General features: G+C 50.7%; 1 protein-coding gene across 10 annotated transcripts in view; it reads right to left on the bottom strand.

The window, feature by feature from the left end:
- Window positions 1-24,127, bottom strand: part of Galnt10 (polypeptide N-acetylgalactosaminyltransferase 10) — a 145,810-nt gene that overhangs the window by 92,808 nt on the left and 28,875 nt on the right. Inside the window, exon 2 of one of the 10 annotated variants that reach the window (XM_087569574.1) lies at window positions 5,399-5,531. The gene's annotated coding sequence lies outside the window, so the exon portion shown is untranslated. 10 annotated transcript variants of the gene reach the window in all.

Here is a 24,127-nt window from a genome sequence, read left to right as displayed (position 1 = left end):
ATAAGAGACCCCTAACATCTTCACCATGGGAGGGCACTGCAAAAAGATGCTGGAGAATAGAAGTTGCTGGAAGATGCCGTCTGCATGCCAGAAAGCAGACCCTTCTCAGGCAGAGTCTCCTATATGTGTGCGTGCTGTATGAGTCAGTCGTCTTAGGCATTTTTGTAAAATCACCTGTAGTGACTGAACGGAGATACCCTCCCACTCCCCACCCCATAGTCTCCAGCATTTGAACACTTGGTCCCCAGCTGATGGAACCACTTGGGGAAGTTTATGTGGTGCAGCTTTGCTGGAAGAAGGCGAGGTATGTCACCAGGCGAGGGCTTTTGAGATTAAAATGCTGAACTGTTTCCAATTTGCTCTCTCTGCTTCATGCTTGTGTTTGAAGACAAGAGCTTCTGTTCCTGCCACCATGCCTGCCACTTGCCGCCATGATGGCTAGCCTGGAACTCACTGTGTAGACAAGGCTGGCCTCCAACTCAAAGAGTGGCCTCTGCTTGCCTCTGCTTCCACCTCTTGAGTGCTGGAATTAAAGTTGTGTACCGCCATCAGGTTCGGCTCCATGATAGACTCTCTAAACCTCTGGACCTGTAAGTTCAAATAAATGCTTCCACCCATAAGCTGCCGTGTAAGGTGGCTTTCTTGAAATTTATTTATTTTTATTTTACATGCACTGGTGTTTTACCTGGCCGTATGCCTGTGTGAGGGTGTCAGATCCCTGGAGTTACAGACAGTTGTGAGCCGCTATGTGGGTACTAGGAATTGAACCTGGGTCCTCTGGAAAAGCAGCCAGTGTTCTTAACCGCTCAGCCAGCTCTCCAGCCCCAGTTGAGTGTTTTTAATCACAGCAACACAAGAGTAGTTAACACATCACCCAAACACAGACAAAGCTAGTCCATTCTAGACACCACTAACCTACTGCCCACCTACACGGGGTTCACCTGCTCTGGGCTTGTCATGTATGTGTTATTGTCTACACTGGCTTCTTCACACAGTGGAGAGACACCAGGAATCGGCGTGCTCCCTGGGGCCTTCTACAGCACAGCAATTTCATCCTGACAGAAACTCTCCCTCCTCGGTGGGAGAAAGAGGCTTGCGAGATTCAGGAAGCCAAAGTAACTCAGAAGGCCCATGAGGTTCATAAGCTTCGGAGTATCACGAGGTCCCTCACCAAGACTGTGTAGATACCAGACAATCCCTAGGGGTGGGAGCTCTTCAGTGGTGCTGCCTACAGGTTGTGTATAGAGCTCCGCGCTTTCACAAGGCATCATCCACACTGGGGTGGGCTTTTCTGTGGTGCAACCACCTCTAAGTCATTTTAGTCCTGTGACTAAAAACGCACATGTTTTAGCAGAGGAACTAAGGCAGAGGCCATGGAGGAATGCCACTTACTGACTTGCTCAGCCTGCTTTCTAATACCACCTAGGACCACGAATCTTCACAGGGATGGCACTGCCCACAATCGGCTGAACTCCCCCACATCTATCATCAATCTCAAATTACGTCTAAGTTTGTGTCAAGGTGACAAAACCAACCAGCACAACGTCTCCCCAGGGAGAGTCAATCCGCCATCCTTTCACAACTGAATAAGAGTCTACATCATGGATGCCCTGTTCTGTGCATCCACTCACTAAGGTGCCACACGCCGTGCTGAGCCACCGGTGTGGCTCTGGGTTTCTGATTCTCTTGGGTCTATTCTAGGACTAGAAATTCTGGGTCACAGGACAACTCCACAATGAACCTTTGCAAAGAGCTGTGGATGTCTCCAGGGCCCAGCTTCTCCACTTCCTCACCAACGTTTGGTACCATCTGTCTCCACTCTGATAGCCATTCCCCCTCAGAGCAAGGTCCCCTCATGGCGTTCTGCACATACACTGCTCAGGCAGGAGCTAATGAAATACACCATAGCTTCTGCAGCAGCAAGAACTCATATACCTAAGCCAGAGGACAGAACTGGTTAGCAGGAACCTAGTTCAGGCTTGGCCAGGCTCCTGGCATCACCACAGAGGAGATGTAGTCTACGCAGGATGCCTTCGCTGCTGAGACCTTGTGCTTTCTTGCCCAAGGAAACATGGCAAGAAATCGAAGTCACTGATACCAGCAGCAGCACAGCTAGCTGGTTACTTAGGGAGCACTGCTGCACTGCTTCTCTTGTCCCCAAAGGGCTGAGCTATTCCCACTTAATGGATGAAGGCTCCTGAGCTTGGTTAACGAATTAATTCCCGAACATAATTACAGTGTATCCAGTCAATGCCAGGTAATTGCAAGACCAGGGGCTCCAGACCAGAGGCTCCACACAGGGCTGGGTGAGTAGGGTTCCTTTTACATTTTCAGCTAGACTAGAAACTTGACGGAGCCCACGCACAAGGATGCTGCAGAAAGTGAGGAGTCCCCGTGAGGGCCCCACCCTAGTTATTTGTCTTGGTGGGAAAGGTTACTCACAGAGGGTGTGGCTCTGAGGCCTCCTGCTCTCTCAAGCCAACCAAGGCAGAGGAAGACACAGGGTAGCAGGAGTGAGACTCTACCTCGGATTCTCCAGTGGGGGAGGGCAGGGAGCTAGGTCTCCTTCCCAGAGTCACCCATCCCATGCATGTACCCAGTTCTGAGGATGACTTTCATTCTGAGCAAGGTTCCAAGCCAAGAGTGCCATTGGCCTGGAGCAAGGGGAGAGCCCTTTCCCCCTTCGTGGGATCCTGATTCTCCAGCTATAACTTGGGCTGCTCTTCAGTCTAGGAGCCCTTGTCTGTCTTCCTTTTCCTAGCAGACAACAAGGTGGGTGTAGGAGAGTTTCCATGGTGTTCAGTAAGACAACAGGAACAACATCAGGAAATTTCCCTGACTGGTTGGACACAGCTATTTAATAATGCATTCACACAAACCCCCCACTGCCCTCAATCCCCCAAACCTCACAGTCCTATGTAGTTAACTGGACCATCTATGACTCATTCCAACAGGAGGCACATGCCCGGTCTATACTTTCTGTTGAGGCTGCTTCACAAAGTTAACACTCACTCCTTCTCTTTCACCTGACATTGCCTACGATCTATTACCAATTAATTAAACCATAACCGTTTTACACATTGACTCTTGGTTGTGATCAGCATAGAAATTTACAGATGTGCAGAGGTCACACTGAGTCTGATGAAGAAACGAAAGGGAATTCACTTAAGCTGCACGGCATTAAACTGTACAGCACCAGAGCGCACAGCGGGCAGAGGCTCTGTGATGAAGAGACTTGGAAGAGATCCCTTTTGCCACTTTACTCCCCTGAGAGACAGATGCTTTTCAAAGTTATTTCCTGAGACTAGAGTGGCTTCGACGATTTTCTGATTTGCTTGAAATGAATGATGACGAAATGTCTTTAGAAGCATCTGCAGTCATTAAGGGGGTGCGTCCCAGATTCTGCCACTGTCTCTAAAGCGGAAGAGGCGAGAGACTAATTAAATGAAGCAGGCTCAGCCGGGAGCCTGGCTTCCAGAGGCACAACCTCCCTTACCGGGCTCAGGGCAGCTGCTCTCTAGCTTCAGCCCACCCAGCCTAATCCTCCTTCCTCTGACGGTGTCTGGAATAATAATGTAATTACAGAGAGAAAACACCTCAGCCATGAAGGGCAAGGATTTGGAGCTGTTCAAACATAGGAACTGGAATCAAAGCCAGCAAAGGGTGGGATTTAAGGGAGAAGGGGGTTAGAACTCTATTACCATTCCCTTCTCCCTCCCCTCTCCCTCTCCCTCTCTTCTTCCTTTTCCTCTTCCTCTTCTTCTTCCTCCTCCCTCCCTCTCTTTTCCTCTCCTCTTCCTCTTCTTCCTCCTCCTCCCTCCCCCTCTCTCTTTTCTCCTCCTCTTCCTCCTCCTCCTTCCCTCCCCCTCTTCCTGATGAATGGAGTCCCCCCCATCCTTAGGGAACATGTTCTGAGACAGACGCCCCCCCCCTATGAACATCCAAAATGGCAGATGATCCTAGCCCTCTCTACAAGTGCTTTCTTCTATACATATGAGCCTGTGGTGAAATTTAATTTAGGAACCGGGCAGTGTAAAGATTACTAAGAGCGGTGAATTATAAAATGATACAATTATCTATAATAAAGTTAGGTAGAACCAATGAACTGTTGATTTCTGGAACTTTCCACTGAGTATCTCAGAAGGGGAAACTTCAGACTAGAGAGAACTCAGAGGGGAAATACTTGCCTGGAGCCATGGCACGAGGCCAGCTAGCCCAAAGTAACCTCGGTGCCTTCCCTGAACTCCTCACAGACACTCAAATATATTGCCCCCGAAGGACACACTTTCTATTTGTTCATTGTTTCTACAGTTGTTCCTTGGGTCTCGATACAAAAGCCTCTCTGTGGTGGTGGTGGGGGGGGGGGATGCAGGTTTGATGGGCAGCAATTACGCCATAGGAACTCCATGACCACACAGGGACTACATACAAAAAGTGCTAAAGAAACGCTTGCTGGGGGTATACTCCACGTGTTGATGTTAAGTCTGACTTGGCTCATTTCGGTTTGAAAGAAAAATCCCCCTGCAGGATGTGTCTGGGAGCACGAGGCTTTATAACTTGTGTAAAAATCACAACCATCGAAAACCAAAGCCACAAGCCAGGGCTATGATTTGCAAGCAGCATTCCAGAGCACAGAGTTCAGTTTTGGTTTTTTTTTTCCCCCTCTAGGAGGGGCATGAATCTATAATCATAGGTTAGCAAGTTTCCACAACACAGTAATGTCTAACGAGCCAGTATTTTTGAGAAAAACAACTGTACTTTGGCAAGGATTGACCTAACCGATGACTCCGTTTCAGGATCAGACAAGTTCTGAGTGGTCACGAATAGCCAGCCACAATTCGAGCTTCTGCTCAGAGATGACAGAGCAGCAAGAGACGGACCCTTGACGGTAAGGGGCGGGGAGACCACTGCTTTAGTGCCAAGAAGGCACTGGGTACCTCTTCAGTGATGAGGGCCATGGGTTAGAAGGGTAAGCCGTTGGGTTAGCGTCCTATTTATCTGCTGATCAAAGCTCAGGAGACTAGTGTCCCAGTGTGCATCTACCTTGGACAAGTCACGAGAAAAGGTGACTGATTCAAGTGGCAGAATCTAAACCTATTCATTGTGAAGGCCTGGTCTCTGGCTTCTCCCGGCAGAGCCCAAATGTTCCCTGGCATGAAGGTTTAGTGAGTGGTGAACTAGGCAGAGGATCATGCCTGTGATCCCACCACCGGGGGAGGCCGGGGCAGATGGATTGCTGTGAGTTTGAGGCCAGCCTGGGCTACATACAGAGTGAGTTCCGGGGCAGCCTGAGCCATAGTCTGAAGCTCTGTTTCTTTCAGGTTTCACCTATAAAACTCCCCTAGAGTCTTACATCACACACACACACACACACACACACACACACACACTTGTTTACCTCATGTGAGAAGCCTAGTTTCTCTCAGCTCCGGTCTGTGGGGGAGAAGCCTGATTTTTCTCCCACAGACTTTCACACCCGCTGGCACTCAGCCTGGCTTCTAGAAGTCAGATGCCGGTGAACTGGGAAACCTCTGTTTGTGTCCATCATCAGGCCGTTGGTGTGAAGAAGGGTTTTAAGGAAGGTTTTAAAAAAAAAACAAAAAACAAACAAACAAACAAAAAAAAAAAAAAAAAACCCAGAGTCAAACCTGGGAAGCGCAAACAAGTCGGTAAGACCCGCGCTCTCTCTCTCGCTCTGGCAGAAGCCATTGCTCCCTAAGGGCGGCAGGTGAAAACAGCTCTGCTTCTCCAGGACGCGGTGTGAAGGCCCCAGGAGGCCAATGCTCACACCCCGTTAGTCGCACATGGGCAGCTCCCCTCTCCAAAGAGCGCGAGTTTGCTAAACTTCGAAATTTCATCTTGAGGGGCCACCTAAACTGTTTACAAAGGAAGACCAACCTGCTTCTTTATATTTGAACGTTTTGTCTTTGTTTTTTCCTTTTTAAATTCTAGGCTGGCCTCAGAACTCTCTGTGCAGGGTGATGCTGAACTTCAGATCCTCCTGCCTCTGCCTCCTTGAGTCCTAGGATCACGGGTGTCCCATGGCTGCTTGCATGGTGCTGGGGAATCAAACTCGGGGCTTAGAGCATGCTAGACAAAAGCGTTCTACCCACCGAGCTACATCCGCAGCCCTTACACATGGCACTCAGATTCCCTACCTCTTTCCGTTAGCAACAACCTGGCATCCTTGAAACGGAGGCTTCTAGGATTTTGTGAATATTAATATTCTTACCGGATATTGAGGCCTCTGGTGCTTTAGATACAAAAGCAGGTGACCGTGTACACAGACTTTGTCTGCCCCTTTTCTAGGGCCTGTAACTTGATTTTGGAGAAGGGGCACTTTCTCTGGCTGTTTGTTTCTGAGCTTCCTCCTCATTCCTTTCCAGGGTAAGCATTCCCCCTCCCTGACCACCCCCACCGCAAGAGGAGGTGTACAAGTAAAGTGCAGGACAGGAAGAAGGTGCCGAGGAAGCCTGTGACTTTGGCCACACGCAGTGGGAGGGGAGCTCTCTGTGCTCAGGGAAGCTGGGCTGCAGATACCAAGCCCAGAGCCGCTTGGAGCTTCCTGCTGCCTTGAAGGCATAGAAGGGCCTTCCTAGAGGAGGCAGGCGATACCCAGTGGAGGTCACAGCTGCCTTGGGATCCTTGAACATCAAGGCAGCACTGCCTCCCCCACCCCCCATCTTTTCCATTTTGGCTTCAGCAGCTGAGAGCTCTGCATTTGCAAGTGATAACCGCATCTTTAAAACAAGAAACACCAGGAAGGCAGCCACGGTCACAGGGCCCACACAGAGCTAATGCTCGAAAATACACGACGTTCTCTGAGGACCCACATGTCCAGTTTCCCTGAACAGACAGCACAGATGGCAGGGCCAGCAATGGGTACCTAAAGCAGCATGTGACAGCTGGGCCTCAATGCTGGAGGCTGTCTGTCTCCTCCACAGCCCAGCCGGCCCTTCTTCCTCACAGGCAGCAGTGTCACTGGGCCACCGGCCTGAAGTAGGCTTATAATGGAGGCAGAGGTGTGCAAGCTGGGCAGCTATTGTCAGGGTCCTTCCTGCTACCCGTCCGGCTGCAGAGGCAGAACCACTGGGTTACAGAGACACTTGGCTTCCTCGGTGACAGCCTCAAAATTGTGGATTCGGAGCCACTGAGATGTGCAATGATAACAGTGTGTGAATCAAACCTGAACAAAGCCAGGAGAGAGAAAGGGAGGGGAAAAGAGAGGAGGGGACAGAGGGGGAAGAAGAGGGGTGTGAAAGAAGGCTAGCATGTCTAAAATGTATGCAAGACCCACTGGCAGGGCGTTCAACCTTTTCACTTTGCAACACAATGTGGTTGTCATGTCCAAAGTTCAAACTGGAAAACCTCGCAGTGGAATTAAAAGGGGAAAAAATGACCTAAGTTCTCGGTTTTTACCATCTTGTGTTGGGGGCATATTCATAGCTCCCCTCGGAGTTCTCATCCTGTGCGCCATGAATCAGACAGGTGAGGGAGCAAAGCATGGGTTTTTCAGTTTGTCTGGATTTCAGAGACACGAAAGGCTACCTACCACACAGCACAACCATTGGAACAGCCCATGTGACAGGGTGAGCCACCAAGGCTCCCCATAAGCCTGAACACTACGGAGACGAGTGGGGACCCCATAGGAAGAAGCAGGAAGTGACTGGGATGGTGGCTCTGTCCTGAGGGCAGAGTCCCAGCAGAGACAACAGAAGCAGGCAGGGAGAGTGCCACAGGCCAGGTGAGGACTACAGTCTTCCTGACCTCCAGCCTCAGCCCCTGACAGACCCAGGCGTTACTCCGGAAGAAACTGGGCTCACATGATCAGTACATTCAGGGAACAGGAAAAGAGAACTAAAAGTTTATGTCAGGCAACACTGGCATGCAAGGTCAAAGGGCACAACTCTGAAGAATGTAAGGCACGCCGCTCCCAGGAGCCCATCAGATAATCTACCAGAACGAGCCTTAGTGAGCTGAGCCAACTCAGAGACATCTTTATACGGATGGCAGAAACGTAACACAGCTACCCCGGGACTAAGCAAATGAGTACTAAGAGGCACGGTGAGGAGCTGAGGAGTGACAGACACTTACAAACACCTGAAGAGGGACAGCAGGTGCAAAGAGTTCCCAGTGCCTTCCAGCCTGCTGAGGTAATGCTGACGCTGCTATCCTGACACTGACAGGACGTTGTCCAGGGTAAAACAAGGTGGCTAGGATTCTCCATGTGCTGAAAAGACGCATGGAATACAGAAGAAAGGAAGGAAGGGAGGAAGGAAGGAGAAAAGAGGAGGGAGGGAGGGAAGAAAGAAAAGAAAAATATAGTCTTTGGTTCCAGTTAAACACCGTACATCAGGACTCCTGAGATAGTATATCTTCACATGTGAATACAACTGGATTTATAAGCCCTCTTTCCCAAGAGGTTCCCCGCAAAAGCCAAGAGTATACCTGGGGGCAAAAAAGCATCCCTGGAACTCAGCCTATGGCCTTAAAATCCCGTATTCCACTGAAAGAAGCCAAGCAGCTTCTCAGAGAAATGGCTTATCTCAGCCTGAGGCACAAAAAGCACTGGCTGAACACAGGTATCATGGCATGGCAGAGACCAACAATACTGTCAAAGATTCCAGACAGTGTTACCAAGACCGGAGAGCCTCATGGATGGACAGGAAAACACGGGAGACATGGTGTGCCCTCTGAGGGAGAACCCGGGGTCCTTGCCACCGGGATCACTACTCTTGGTCCGGAAGCACCAGCTACTGCTTGGCGGAAAATAGGGAAAGGCCGGGGACACTGGAACCTGAGCCGTTAGTATGCAGCAAGCAGAGGTCAGCCTAGTCAGCTTGTCAGGCTGAACCGCAGGACATGGCTATCATGGAGGGTAAGGGTGTGAGCACCTCTGAGGGAGAAAGGTAGAGGAGACACACCCTTATAAAAGCATGCAGGACCGAAATGCGTGACAGGGTGTCTATCAGAGCAGTAAACCTGTTTTCCAAGTGAAAAGAAATGAGTGGCAAGAAGGCAAATCTGTTCTGGTGGGACGGAGGAAGCTGATGGCCCAGGGCATGGGCTCCTGAGAGGCCGCCAGGTCCCTTGTCATCACTGGGGGGAGGGTGATGCCTTAAGTCACTACCTTTAGAACACCATGTCCCCGTGGTTTTCTGTCCTCCTCCTGCTCTTTCTTTTTCAGTAAAAAGTCTGTTTCAGAACAGACACGGATGCAAGGGAGGAGAGAAAAGCTGTTTATTCTTGTGGCTTGGTACGTCTTGGGCTGAGAACATCGTGGAATGGGGCTACTCCAGACACAGGAAACAGCTCAGGCAAGGCAAGGAGGTAGTGACAGGGCGCGACTCGCTCTGAGAACATTGGTCTGACACCCAGGGGTCACACGCAGAGACCAGAGGGAAATAAATCTAGGAAGTGTTTTGAAGCTCCTCTGCGTAAGCTTCATCCTGTCAGGACGAAACGTCCTTAGGCCGAAGGAAAAAGGTCACTGTGTCTGAACACGGACTGGCACTGGGATCCTCACCCCAGGGGTCCCGCCTCCCTCCAGCGCCTTCCTCCTCCCTAACAAGACTCTGATTTTGTGCATTTATCCATCATCCTGTAGGGCTCTGCATCTACACTGCTGAGTCCTGACACTGCTGCCCTCATCTTGGCACAACGAAGAAATGTACCCAGTGGGGAACAGGTCCAGCATGGTAGAGCCAACGAGGACAGGAGAATGACTGTCAGATGATCCTGGCTGAGCTGCTCAATTAATTCCTTCCACAGTCACCCTTCAGTCGGGTTCTTATGCGAAGTAATAAATCTCCTTATCATTTGAATGAGCTGTGCCTCCCATTAATTACAGCTACAAGCAGCCAAAATTATGCATGGGGTTTCTAGGGGAGATAATCTAAAGGTCTACCAAGCACTTAGAAGGGATACTCCTGGAAATAAACCTACATTTAAACAGTTCCCTACACCCTCAAGTCCAGAAGAGACATGACCCCAGGGTTACCCCAACAGTCTCCTGGTTCTACAGATGAACCTGGGGGTTCCCAAGCTTCCTTAACTTCAATGCTTAGTCACACAAATCTAGCTGGTGTCGGGCGTGAAGGGGAGCTGGTCCCAGGGAAGGGAGAGAAAAATGAAAAGAAAATGCAATTTAACAGTAGCCTGCAGAGACGACCAGGTGAGAGCAAGACTCATTCCACAGAAACGCCATTTGTCTCCCTGGCATCTCCTCATGGAATCCTATGCTTGGGGTCCCAGGAAAGCATTGATGCTTACATGGTGTGTGTGTGTGTGTGTGTGTGTGTGTGTGTGTGTGTGTGTGTGTGTGTGTGTGCGCACGCGCGCTTGCATACACGTGTGCATGTGATCAAGATAGACATTCCCTCACATGCTCCTGGAGGCCAAGGGTGACCTGCAGGGAAACAAGAGGTTTCTGTGGCCTCTGCAAGCAAGGAGGAAAGGTGTCTGGCCTCACCTCCTTGGGCATTCTGATTCTCAAAGGCAGGAGCACCACTTATTAGGGATGTGTGTGTGTGCGGTGGGGAGGCTGCCATGGGATTTGCAGTCCATCAACTGCTTGAGACAGGCACCTCAGCCTCACCATAGCTGGAAGGTCAGGCCCTCACTGACATACATCCTAAAGACCACACAGGGACAGAGCTGTTAGAGGGGTGTGTGTGTGTGTGTGTGTGTGAGGAATTGGGGCCAGGATTAAGGGACAGGCTGGAGTCTACTCTCTTGGCCATTTGAAACACTGCTTCCATCGCATGCCTGCAGCTTTGACTCGAAGCCTCTGGCATTAGGACAGTGATGCACCCTGCCCACTGGCCTAGAGCCCATGTACTCCAGGGGCGACGACAGAACAAGACAGCAGTGTGGCTTAGGACATAGTACAGACACCAGAAACTAGGTTAGGAAGGCAAGTTCCAGACTGTGCCCTCAACTGACTGGAGCTCACACTGGGGCGGGGGCAGGAACCAGGAGTTTAACAGGCCCACGGAGAGGTGGGAAACACAAAGGAGCAAGTGTGGTAACTGAGGGGCAGACCTAACCACAGAGGTTGAGTGAGCACACTGGGCAGATGAGTGTCCTTTTCTCACGCCACTAGAGAAGGGGAAGGAGCGTGATCTTCCCTTGCTCTATGATAATTTTACATGACGAACCGCATGCTCAAGACCCCTGAGGGCTTCACCCGCTTGCCCTCTTTATCTGCTGGCTGAGCAGAGACATAAAAGGTTGTGGTCATCTGCCGACTGTCACGGTCACCGAGTCTGCTCTTGTCTACGCTCCCTTGCGTTCTGCCAACTTCCGACAGTGGAATTTTATTGTTATTGGAAGAGAAAATAAGAAACTCGAACCTCATGCTCACTGCTGTCGCCCTCTGACCTCCCACTCTGTCTTCAATCACCCTGAGAACATTTCAGGGGCTCTCAGGCCACGATCCCTAGGAATTGTTAAACCTCAAACTCACATGCTTCAGAACCAGCTGGGGTGAGCCCCACCCCCATCGCCCCAGAGAAGCCACAATGACCTGGCCAGAGCATGTCCTCTCCCTATAGCCCAAGGCTGGGCAGGGGTAGTCTGTGCATCACCTCCTGTGTTGGCTGAGCACCCCAGCATTATGCGTCCTGAGTACTTTATTTCCACAGTGCTGCCAGATAGGTATATCCCTCAGATTACAGATGGGGACAGGTGAGGTGGCTCTGTTATCTCCTGCCTGGGTCTTAAAACTAGGAAGTGGCCAAGAGGGCCTCAATCTTAAGTCCCCTGTGGAGTTGCAGAGGACAGGAGCACACTGATTTGACACTGGACATACCTGGTCTCGAGTTGCCTTCATGCCCATCCCATCCCCACTCACAGGACAGAATGGCTGTTTTCAGCCAACACGTTATCCCTTCAGACTTGAATACACACCCTTTGGATACCAGAGAGGTTCTTACTTTCCCCACTAGTGTCCTGGAACCAACAGAAAGGACCCATATCCTTAACATCTAAACTCCTCACTGTCTATCACGCAAGAGGGACAGAAGCCTATGGAGTTGTCAGGCTGGCCCTTTCTGAGACACACATCTGTGATTCGACTGTCACTCACCCATCTTTGTACCACTTGCTCACTGGATCCACCATTAACCCCATGTGTCCCCTCTTCAGGTCCTTATCAAGGCCCCGGGAGAGCCATTTTTACTTATCTACTTTGTAGGTGGGAACATGGGGCTAAGAGAAGTGTAAGGCCACCTGGGACTAGGACTGGTCCTGGTGGGGTCTGTTAGCCATGTCTGAGGGTTACCTTGTATCTGTCAGTTTACTAGACTACACACCCATTAGGAAGAGGCATGTATCCTTCATTGGCTTTGTACTGTACCTGGTCTATTGTAAGCATAAGCTTGTGTTCTCTCTCTCTCTCTCTCTCTCTCTCTCTCTCTCTCTCACACACACACACACACACACACACACACACGGGGAGCACAATACCACAAGGGAACTGGAATGGAAGCATCTGGATTTGGACACTCTCCATGTCCTAAGCGGCTCTACTTAAAACAGTTCAGCCCTCCGTGAACTTCAGGTTTTTCTCAGCTGGCCTACAGGCTCACCCACAATCCTATCAGCCAAGAACAAGAGTCATAGATGTCGCCCTCTGAGCACAAAGCTTGGCTTTTAGTAGCTGCTTACTAAAATTCAGATAAGGCTAGAGTCAGAAGCTGCCAATCCACAGGCTGCCCAGAACTCAGGGTTTCTTCCCTAAGAGAATGTGAGCCACTTAAGCACTGGGCCCAGGGACTCAGGCCTATCACCTCAGCAAAGACTGGGCCCAGGGACTCAGGCCTATCACCTCAGCAAAGACTGGGCCCAGGGACTCAGGCCTATCACCTCAGCAAAGACTGGGCCCAGGGACTCAGGCCTATCACCTCAGCAAAGACTGGGCCCAGGGACTCAGGCCTATCACCTCAGCAAAGACTGGGCCCAGGGACTCAGGCCTATCACCTCAGCAAAGACTGGGCCCAGGGACTCAGGCCTATCACCTCAGCAAGGCCTCTAAGCAGAGGACACAGGCCCTTCCTACCCAGGGGGGTGACTGTGGGCCATGCCCAGGACAAGCAGGCCAACTCCTCTCAATTACAGAAATCAGTTCCTAAGGTCCCTTCCTGCAAGATGAGGAAAATATGGTGTCACCCTGCAGGGGACAGTGTGGAGACGTCTGCAGAGGATGACCGTGTGAGGACACATAGAAACTAGCAGCCAGGCCTGGAAAGGCTTTGAATGGTCAACTAAAGAAAAGCACAGACTAGAGGGATCTGAGCTCACATCCAAGCAGTTCATGGTCGTGCAAGCCTGTAATCCCAGCACCGGGGAAAACTGGGGCAGGAGGATCATCTTAGGTTCTGGGCTAGCCTGGTCTACACGGTGAAAAGACCTTCCTGAAAAACACTGAAAACCAAACAGAACAACAAAGGGTTCTCACACCAGCTCTGCCCTTCACCAGCCTTCAGATGTCCCTTCACTGAGTAACAACTTCCCCATTTGCACCAGGAAGAAATGACAGCTCTCCTCCAGAGGTGTATATGACATCAAACCCTCGGCTCGCTGGGTGCCTGGTGCACACACAGTAAGAGAGCGATCAGTAGTCATATTATAGAGAATACACTTTTTTTTCTGAAAGGGGAAAAAAAAAAACCTCCTCAGACAATAACAGTCAAGCAGGAATTCAGCTGAAAAAAAAAAAAAAAGGGAACAGAAACCGCTTCTTGTAGATGAGTATTTATGAAGCCAATTTCAGTTCTAAAAGCTAATGATTCCCCAGATGGCATCCGTGCAGCAGAGCCCTCAGAGCGGGGCTTGTCCTCCCCCAGAGTGCCCCTGGGGCTGCACACACTCTTGAGCCCCACTAGCCCTTCCTAATCAGCCATAATCCTGCTAATGTTCAGGGAGAGGTGCCGGGGGAGGGTAGACTGGGAGCCGCAGGTGGAGGGATCTAACAGCGCTAGCTACTTTGTTTCCTCCAGACAAACTTTTGCCTGAACCAGATGAATTCAATCTGCATATTAATACGGATTACTAATTAATGACTAAAAAATGCTTTCAAGGCTGAAGGTGTGATGGGAGGGTTTAAAAAAATAATAACATCCGGGAGTCTCTGGGTAAGAACGAGGAGGAAATAAGCCAGCCTCTTCTATTTTCTCTCTGTTTTAACATTTATACTTTTACCGTTGAAGGAAAGGGTGGGCAATAGGGGGAATTCGTGTACAGAGCAGAAGGATAAAACAGGTGGGAGGCGGGGCATCATCTGAGTCTCAGAGCGCTGGCAGCCATGGTGCACAGTTCTAGGTCACCCCAGGGTTGAGGTCACATCCTGATCTCTGGGGGGAAAGAGTGGGAAGCCCTGAAAGCCCTTGTTGGGGCAGAAGTGGATACTAAGGGCCCGGGTCCAGCTGACAAGGCACTCAGAATGGCAGTTGGTCCCCCTGCTTTCTGAACCTAAAGCCAGCCTCGAAAGTGGGCATCAGAGAGACAGACAGGCAGCGGGCCTTGGTGAGAGGGGGACTAGGAGGAATTCAAGGACAGCCTGGGCTATAATGAGACTCAGAGGAGAAAGGAGAGGAGGACAGGGCAGGGGCCATTAGTGGACAGGAGAGGAAAGGAGAGAGGAGAGAAGGGAGGAGAGGGAGAGGAGGGAAGTGGAGGAAGGGAGAGGAAGAGAAGGAGGAGGAAGGGAGGGGAGGAGGAGAGGGGGAAGAGGAAGGGGAGCAGGAGAGGGGAGGAGGGGGAGGGAAAGAGAGAGGAGGGGAGATCTATAGATGCTAATCTTGGTCCCAGGCTCATGGAGATGGCAGGGACAAGAACAGGAACTCACATCTCCCTCAGACCTTTCACTGAAAACTCTCCCTAGCAGGCCGGTGCATCAGAGTGCTGAGGACAGCGCCCCTTCTCAAATGTGTTAACCATCCTAGCTTTTAACTAAACTTGGCAACGTACACCCTAGTTCTCCTCCTCCTTTGAAGCTCATGACTTCTCTTGATCAGCACTCCTGTATAATTTGGCTGCCAGATACCTGCAGGGAGTCCAGCAATCGAGTGGGTGGAGGAGGCTCTCGGCTTAACAAGGGGAAACTGGAAGCCCCTAACAGACACAGCAGTGCAGGTGGGCTTGGGTATCTGGTCTAGCCTGCACTCCGACTTCAGCGTTCTTTCTTCCCTTTCTTTTTAATTTTATGTTATGTGTACGGAGTGTTTTGATTGCATGTCTGTATGTGTGCCGCATGCCTAGGGAGCAGAAAGGGCATGAGAACCACTGGAGCTGGAATTACAGTGGGTGTGAGCCTCCTGGGAATTGAACCTGGGCTGAACTCTGTAAGAGTAACAAGTGTTCTTAACGGCTGAGCCCTCCTTCTCTCTAATCACAAAAGCTCTAGCGGTCCACTAGGGAACCAGACAGAACTAATTGAGGACTGTGGGGGACTGCTGCTAGCTCCCAGCTTCATCTCCATCACCAGGAAGCCAACCTAATATTTAGTGGCCTGTCTTTCTACCCTACTCACCCTGGCCACCTCCAAGCAGACAGCACTGGCCTGGTAGGTGAGGCCTGAGTCACACAGCCAGCTGGGGTATGTGAAAAAAAGGTACAGTGTAGCCTGGAGAGCCACCACACTCTGCCTGCCTGGCCCCATCCATCAGCCTGGGGAGGAGAAGGGAGGGGGGTCTCATTTTCCAGCACGGCATTGGGGACATTCTCTAAATGTGACCCTGTTTCTGTTATGAGACTCAAAGTGCTCCAGCCGCAAGATCATAAATACTCAAAAGTGACTGCTAATGGCTATGGCAGCATGTAGAATGCCAAATGGTATCGAGGAGGGCCGCTGTAAATTACACACAGCCTCCCTCCTCCCTCTCCATCTCGCTGGGGTGTTCTGTGGGTTGGCCGTGGTAAGGCAGGTTCCCAAGCCTGGATTTCAAGGGGCTCACTGTGAATTCAGGTGGAGCTCTGAAAAACAGAGGCTAAGAAGAAAACCGAAGGCCACTGGGACTTCCAGACAGAATAGATTTATTAAGGGTATGTCTAAGGAGCTGGGCTGAGTGGCTCTCTGAGTCATCAAGGGTTGGAGGCCAGCCTGGCCCACACTGCAAGACCTTGTCTTAAATAAAAATCAAGGGGTCAGTGAGACACCCTCAGTAGGTAAGATGCTTGTCACATAGCTTTCTGACCTGAGTCTGATCCCCTAAACCGCATCTGAGGGCTGGTTTTAATTGTCAACGTCACGAAACCCAGAAGCACTTAGGGAAGAGAAATGAGTCCATGAGGGACTGTCTAGCTCGAGCTGGTCTGTGGACTTGTCTGCAGGGGATTTTCTTGATTGCCTTAATTGACGTGGCAAGAGCCCACCTGAAAGCGGCAGCAACACTCCCTGGGGTTTGGGTCCTGGCCTGTGTACGGGAAGCAAAAGACTACCGAGAGTTGGCGTGTGTGCGTGTGTTCATGTCTCCAGGCTCCTGACTGTGGATGTGGTGACAGCTGCCTGGAGCCGCTGCCGCTGGGACACCCCCATGGTAAAGACTGTGAGCTGGAACGGTGAGCCAAAACCCTTCCTCCCCCAGGATGCTTTTTCTCAAGATGTGTCATCGCAGCCACAGAAAGAAGAATGTCGCCGAAAGGTGGGAGAAGAGAATCAACTCCACAAAGCTGTCTTCTGACCTCCACGTGGCCCTGTGGCACATGCGCTCCCACAGAGACACGCAATATACATAATATTGAAAACAATTAAACAACTGCTAAAATTTTTTAAATGCGTATCCATGTTAGACTATGATTGCAATATATGTGTGTGTATGTGTGTGTGTGTGTGTGTGTGTATACATATATATCAGTCCAAACAAAGATGAATATGCTTACTCCATGAAAGCAATAATTACAAGAACGGAGATGGCAACAGCTAAGAGCGGGATCAGGGGTGTAGCTCAGGGCTGGGACTCTTGCCTGGCTTGCAAGAGGGCCAAGATGAAAGCCTATAAGTAAATAAACCGATGGAGTGGGCCAGGCACCACTGCCAGTGGATTATCTGATGGGATTCCTGCGGCTATTCCATGCCGCACATGCTGAGATTATCCTTAGTTTACACCTGAGAGTGTCGAGGAAGTCACCTGTCCAGAGTCACAGCTGGAGACGCAGGCTGCGGGTGTGTACACAGTAGAGTCTGGCTAACCTAGCTGGTCTCTCCCAGTCAAAGCAGACACATGACAGAGAGAGAGGGGGAGGGGGAAGCGCAGGGTCTGCAGAGCTCAGTCAGCAGCACATGGGGCACAGTGACCCACATGGCACATGCACTCTGCAATCAGGAGGCAGAAGCAGAAAGATTATGAATTCCAGACCATCCTGGACTACATAACAAGACACTGTCCCCGTGAGGAGTAGAGGTGTCACTGTGAAGAGGAGAAGCCTAGGGACCATATCACTGTCACATTTCAGGGCCTGTCATTAGCACGATGAGCATATGACACGCCTATAGACGCCCATTCTGAAACAGTGAACATCTGTGGTGCCCTGCTCCTCCTGGGCCTTTTAGACTCCATTCCTTCTTTGGCAAAATGAAGGCAATACCAGCTTCCAGCTGTTAGGACAATTTGATGACATCGTGTACATGAAAAGTCCTTTGAAACCCTGTAAAGCACGGCCCTGACTGAATTATTCATAAGAATCCATTGATGAAAAAAATTTAGGTCCAGCCCTGACGTTCATGTCTCCTTTGTAGAGGAACAGAGCACCTTGCCCGTGATGTTGGAAGCTAATGGCATAGCCATGACAAAATATCCACAGTTCCTCGATTCCACCTCTGGTCTTCTAAGGCATGCATGCATGCGCACATGTGTGCACTCGTGTACACACACTCACGTGCACACACACACTGAGGAATTAGTGCATTGACCCCTATGGCCCTTTCCTGGATCTGAAGCACGGAATCTGGTGGCTGGATGATGGGACAGACTGTAAAACCGTAACCTTGCAGGACAGGTCAGAGGTCTCGGATTGAGCCCATTGATGTTGAAGTACCATGACACAAGGGTCAAACCCAAGCACTCTAAAACACGGTCCCAGCCAACCTGAAGCTGCCGAGAGCTTTCTGATGGCAGTGGGATAGGAAACAAATCTGCACCTAGCTTCAAGCATCCAGCTGCTGCCAAAAGCCACCAAGATCCCGTGCTGTCCCCAGCTCCCACAGAGCTCTAAACAAGGTGTTTTTTCCCTCTAAGTCCAGTGACAGTGTGGGAGGGCAGGTGGCAGACCCTAGAATCTCAGGGCTCAGAGGATCTCGAAGTTCATCTCATCCAACGTGTTCCGTGTGGCAGTGCAGCCTCCGCTCGGGACTCCTGCTCAGGGGTTGCCAGCCTCCCCAGGCCTGGAGAACACGCTGCCATCACACCGGTGTATTATCAGCTCTAGTCAGGACTCCATACGCACTGGGCCCGTTTTAAAACCCAGACTGGGAACAATGGTTCTGTGGGTAAAACACTTGCCACACAAGCACGTAGCCCGAGTTTGAATCTCCATACATCTCGTAAACATATGCCTGCGGTGTCAGTTCTCTGTTGGTAAGATGGTGGGTGGAGACAGGAGAATCCAGGGAGGCCCGTGGGTCGGCCAGCCCGGCACGGCTTTGGCAAAACAAGAGGCCCTGTGTCCAGCAAACTGGAAGGTAAGGTCTTCGCACCTGTAGTTATATATACACATCCACACTCACACTCACACTCACACTCACACACACACACACACACACTCACACACACACACACACACACACACACACACACACACACACACACACTAGAGAGAGAGACAGAGACAGACAGACAGAGGAAGACAGAGGAAGATATTAAACAGGAAAAGTCCTGTGCATCTACTGACTCCCTGCTAGACATAGACCTTCAGAATCTACCTGTGAGACAGTTCTAGCAAGTCCCCTGACCTCAGGCCTTCCCACTTCCCTCCCATACAGAAGGAACTAATGATTCACAAAATTCTCCTAAGGAGCAAAGGCCTTGACATCCCCCGACCCTCCACACACACACAGATCAATGCAGCCACATTGCACACCAAGAACAGAACAGTCCTCTAGACTAACCCCCATGGCCTTGGGAATTTCTCCTGCCCTGGAGCTAAGGACCTGGTCACTACCATAGCATCAGCCACCAAGGGTCTGAGGAGGAAAAACCTCAACTGCCACGGTGGCCTGATTCAGCTTTGTGGGACTTGTGGGGAGGTCCCTTAACGAGAACGAGAGCTGGAGTGGAGCTAAGTTGCTAGGGTGTTTGGCCCCTGGTTCTACATAAATGGGAGTGGTGCGTCATGCCTATCCTAGCATGCAAGGGTAAAAGTAGGACTAGAAAGAGTCATCCTTAGCTACATAGCAAGATCAAGGCTAGCCTGGACTACATGAGACCCTGTTAGAAGAGGAGGAGTGAGAGGGGGAGGAGGAAGAGAAAAGCCAGGTCTAACAACACAGGCCTGTTATCCCAGCTACTTGGGAGGCTGAGGCAAGAAGATCAGTAGTTCAAGGCCAGCCTGAGTAACCAGCCAAGACTCAAGAAGAAGGCTTCTGTGCTGGCTAGTTTTGTGTCAACCTGGCACAAGCCAGAGTCACTGGTGAGGAAGGAGGCTCAACTGAGAAATGTGGCCGTAAGATCAGGTTATAGGCAAGCCTGTAGGGCTTTTTCTTAATTAGTGCTTGATGGGGGCCGGGATGCAGTCCATTGAGCGTGGTGCCATCCGTTCTATAAGAAAATGGACTGAGCAAGCCTGTAAGCAGCCCCCCTCCATGGCCTCTGCATCAGCTCCTGCCTCCAGGCTCCTGCCTGGTTTGAGTTCCCGTCCTGGCTTCCTTCTATGATGAACTCAAGTGATGTGGAAGCACAAGCCAAATACACCCTTTCCTCCCCTACGTGATCCCTTGGTCATGGTTTTTCCTCACAGCGATAGAAACCCTAACCAGGACACCCAGCAATGGTGACAGGAGTCTTTAACCTCAGCACTCAAGGAAGCAGAAGCAAGTGGATCTCCGAGTTCCAGGCTGGCCTGATTTACATAGCGAGTTTCACAACAGGATATTGAGACCCTGTCTCAAATACAAAACAACAACAACAACAACAACAAACTACAAAGTATCATCGACAACAAAAAATCTGAAAGGTAGGGAAGGAGGGGAGAGTTTGGGTACGTTTCAGTTTAGACCACTAGCTTAACATGTGCATGGCCCTCCATTCAATCCCCTGCACACGGGTGAGGCGGGGAGGGAAACAGGGCACACGCATGGGGTGTTTTGCAAATGCTGGCAGATGTGACCCAACTCAGCTCTGCTACTCAGAAGCTGAAAAACAAACGCTCGTGGCCCCACCCCAAAGGAGGGGAAGTTATCAGTTAAGACAGTGGCGAGACTGGTTATCTCATTTCTGCAAAGTAGAAGCATGTGATCCTAGAACTTGTGGCCGGGGCCCCACCCCTGGTGCAGAGGAACTCGGGCTTGTTGGTGAGCCAGACGCCGGCTGCCAGGCCAGCTAAAGATATCCTTTCAAGTAGGAAGACACCACTATCCACAAAGCTGAAGGGGTCTCTGAGTCTAACCCTGAGTGTCCCCGGCTGGGTTTCCTCAGAGCAATAGAAACCCTAACCAGGACATCTGGCATGGAGACACGAGCACTCAGGAAGACAGGGGGCAAGTGGATCTCTGAGTTTGAGGCCAGCCTGATCTACAGCTATCCTCTTCCCCATTGGCTATGTCCCTGCTCATCTCTGCAGAGCATAGACCTGACTCTTCACCTCTGGCTTAGAGCTCTGATTCCCAGAGACATTAGGAAAAATCCAGACTTCTTTCCCTGGGCCACAAACTCCCCCTTCCTGGACTCTCTGTCATCTCTGCTCCTGGTTCTTATGCTCAGTCCTCAAGACTAGGCCATGCCAGCCCAGCCACCCCCAGAAACCTTGGCCTCATCCCAGGGTCTGGCCCTGGGGCTATCTTATCCTTCAGACATTTACCCAACACTACTACTTCTCCCAAGTGGCTTTCCCCTGCAGTCCGGCACTCACTGCTCTGGCCGGTGACTGCTGAGTACCACCGTCTTCTGTTTATTCCTCAGGGCTTGTCTCCAGCCTACCTCAACTGTGCGTTCTGTCTAACACGTGCCCACGAGAAACAAGGTTGACAGCGGACAGCCACATGTTGCTGGATGACTTGTTTTGCTGTGCTGAAGGCACAGACAGGGCAGGGGGCTCTAGGACCCCTGGGGCCACACTCTGAGGAACCACAGCCTTATTTCCCTGATCCCGTGGCCTCGGTGCCACATTCACTTTTGTAGGCTGCAGCCCTCGCTCTTGGCAGTCTCTTGCAGAGAGAGCCATACAAGGCTGTCCACATTCGCTGTTTCCTGTTCGCAGAATCCTTCCAGAAGCAGCTTGACTTCACAAACACTCATTCATTATTCATTCCCTTCCTCCCAATACTGTCTCTGCGGCACTGGAAGGACGCACGTGGAATGGCTTCCCATCTGCAGATCCGTCCAACCCAAGCTGACCTCAGCAAGCCTGGCCCAGAGCACCCAGGCACCGAAGCCCTGTGAGCCTGTGATGCGGAGGACCCACCTGTGGTCAGGTCGCTTTCCCATACACAGCATCACTAAAGCAGAGCCAAGCATGTTCGTGCTTTATAACCACCCTCTGAAGGATGCATCGGACAGGACTGTCACCCAGGGGACTGACACCATGCCGCTGTATTCTCCCTTCCACATTCCGACCATGTTTTCTTACATTTCAATCTATCCGTTTTACGTGCATGGCTGGGTGGGTGCCTGGATGGAGGTCAGAGAACAACTGTGAAGTCAGTTCTCTCTCTCCACTACATGGGTTCTGGGGAATCGAACTCAGGTTGTCTGGTTTGGTAAGTCAGCCGAGCCATCTCGTCAAGCATGTTTTAAAGAATGCTTTGGGGATTCAGAACAAACCTCCACTGACTTAGTAACTCTGAAACCTAGAGAACAGGAGACGACAGTCGAGACGAAGTGCAAAGTGCTCAATGAGAATAAGAGGATACTGTTCTGCCCGTGTGGAGGGGCTCCCCCCATGCTGTCCCTTACCAGCTCCCACTATGCTGCTCCCCAATAGCCTCTAGTAAACCCACTCCCAGAAACCTTAGGAGTCTCCACCCTCCATAACCCGGCTTGCTGACACACTCTTCTGAGCTTCAGATCACAAGCGGATTAAGCCATACTGTTGAGGCTCAGGAAACTCTCCTCCAAGGTCAGAGCTCTGGCAGTAAGTTCCCAAGCCTTCCTGTTACCTCGGGAATCCTTCCCAACCCTCTCTCATGCCTTCCTCTCATAGAAGGCAGCTTTCAAAAGATCCTCCCTCAACCATACCCAGACATGTTTTTTTTGTTTTTTTTTTTTTGTTTTTGTTTTTGTTTTTTTTTTTTTGTCTCTTCTGGAGACTTCGAGGACAGGGTCCATCATGACAACTCTGTCCCCCACCTTTCCAGAACTGTACACCTCTCCAGAGCCAGGGGAATTTGGTTCCATATAAGCTATTATTGTTTGTGGTCTGACTCACTCCGGGCTACCCCGCTAGATCACCCATGTCCCATGTCCCTCTCCCCTCTAAAGAGTTGTTGTAACCTTCCAATGTCACTGCCTCCCGGGGTGTCTGTGTCCCTATAGCCCTTTCAGCTGTGAACACAATAAGGTCCCAGTGGTTCTAGCAGGAGGGAACTTTCAGAGGGAGACAGGAATGTCCCCTCAGTTTCTTTACAGACCTCCTGGTCCTTGTGCACCAGCACTACAAATACTGTCCTACCATTAGCTGGCTTATTTGCCATCTAGGTGAGTTGGACTTTTCCCCACCACTATGGTGGAAGCCTCCAGAAGGCTGGGTGTGGTTTTTGTCACTATACACAACTGCTTCCAGCATATGGCAGGCATGAGCAATAAGAGAGCTGAATAAATAAATCTTATTTGCACAGGATGAGTGTGCCTAACTATCACCACGTTTACAGGAACCTAACAATGGACAATAGCCAAAAACCTTTCAATAACCAATTGAAAGCAGGGCGGATGATGCAACGAAGATTAAGAGAGTTTCTTTGGCGCGCCTGGAGTCACCAGGCACTGGTGAGGTGGGCTCTGGACTCACACAGGCACTGGTTTTCTAACTCATTTTCTGTAGAACGCTGCTTGGAATCTTTTCTCTTTTAGTTATCTTCCTGCTGCCTTGAAGATCCTTACAGGTCAGTCACTGAGTTCCTGACTCCCCAAAGAGCAGGGAGCCTATCCCCATATCCAAAACGATATGCGTTTAGAGAAGCCACTGGGCATAGGAGTCTGGGTCCTGAGCATGCTCACAAGCCACACAGTTTGGAAGCATCAGCAGACAGACTGTATACCAAGAGCTAGAAAGGAGCTCAGAGTCTGGGACATGACAGCCTGTGGCTCGAGCCATGACCCGGGAGCAGTGCCCAGGTGAGACAAGCCCTACCAACCGTAACTTCCTCTAAGCCTAGGACGAACAGGACACTCTTGGCTGCCCCCTCTTCCCTCCTCTTTTCATGTCTATGGTGCATACCTGACTGCTCCTGCCCATACCTAGGAAGATATCTGGGTTTGCTTAGCTTTCATTCTCTGCCATGGGCATGTTAGAGAAATCGTAACTAATGAGGGGAGGAAAAAGCCAGGCAAAAGGCACACAGCTTTCATGATTCCCTCTACACAAAGGTCTTTTCAGGCATGCCCATGATCACTGCAATACAACGTGGTTGCCTACACGGTTCACGCTTGAACCTCACACTTAAGCTATCCAAAGAAGAAAATCTGAGAAGAGAAGCGTTTTAAGTTTACAAACCTGTCCTCTGGCCTACACACATACACACACTGTGGAACACACACACAAATTATTAAGCTTAATTTAAAAGACTTTTTTTTTTTAAAGTGGGGGGTCAGTTTGGGCAATCGGCTCGATGACACTGAAGTGTGTGCAGTCCCCAGAGGGCTCAAGGCTGCTGCTGGTACCAGGAGGGCGGGAGCAGGAAGATGGACAGACAGTGGGCTGGGCAGAGCCTGGGTGTAGTCTGGATGTGATTAGTTCCGAGGCAGCCTTTGTGGTGGGG

Source organism: Rattus norvegicus, chromosome 10 (assembly GCF_021556685.1).
Source record: "Rattus norvegicus strain SHRSP/BbbUtx chromosome 10, alternate assembly SHRSP_T2T, whole genome shotgun sequence".
Lineage (NCBI taxonomy): Eukaryota > Metazoa > Chordata > Mammalia > Rodentia > Muridae > Rattus > Rattus norvegicus.
This window is presented reverse-complemented; position numbering and strand designations above follow the sequence as displayed.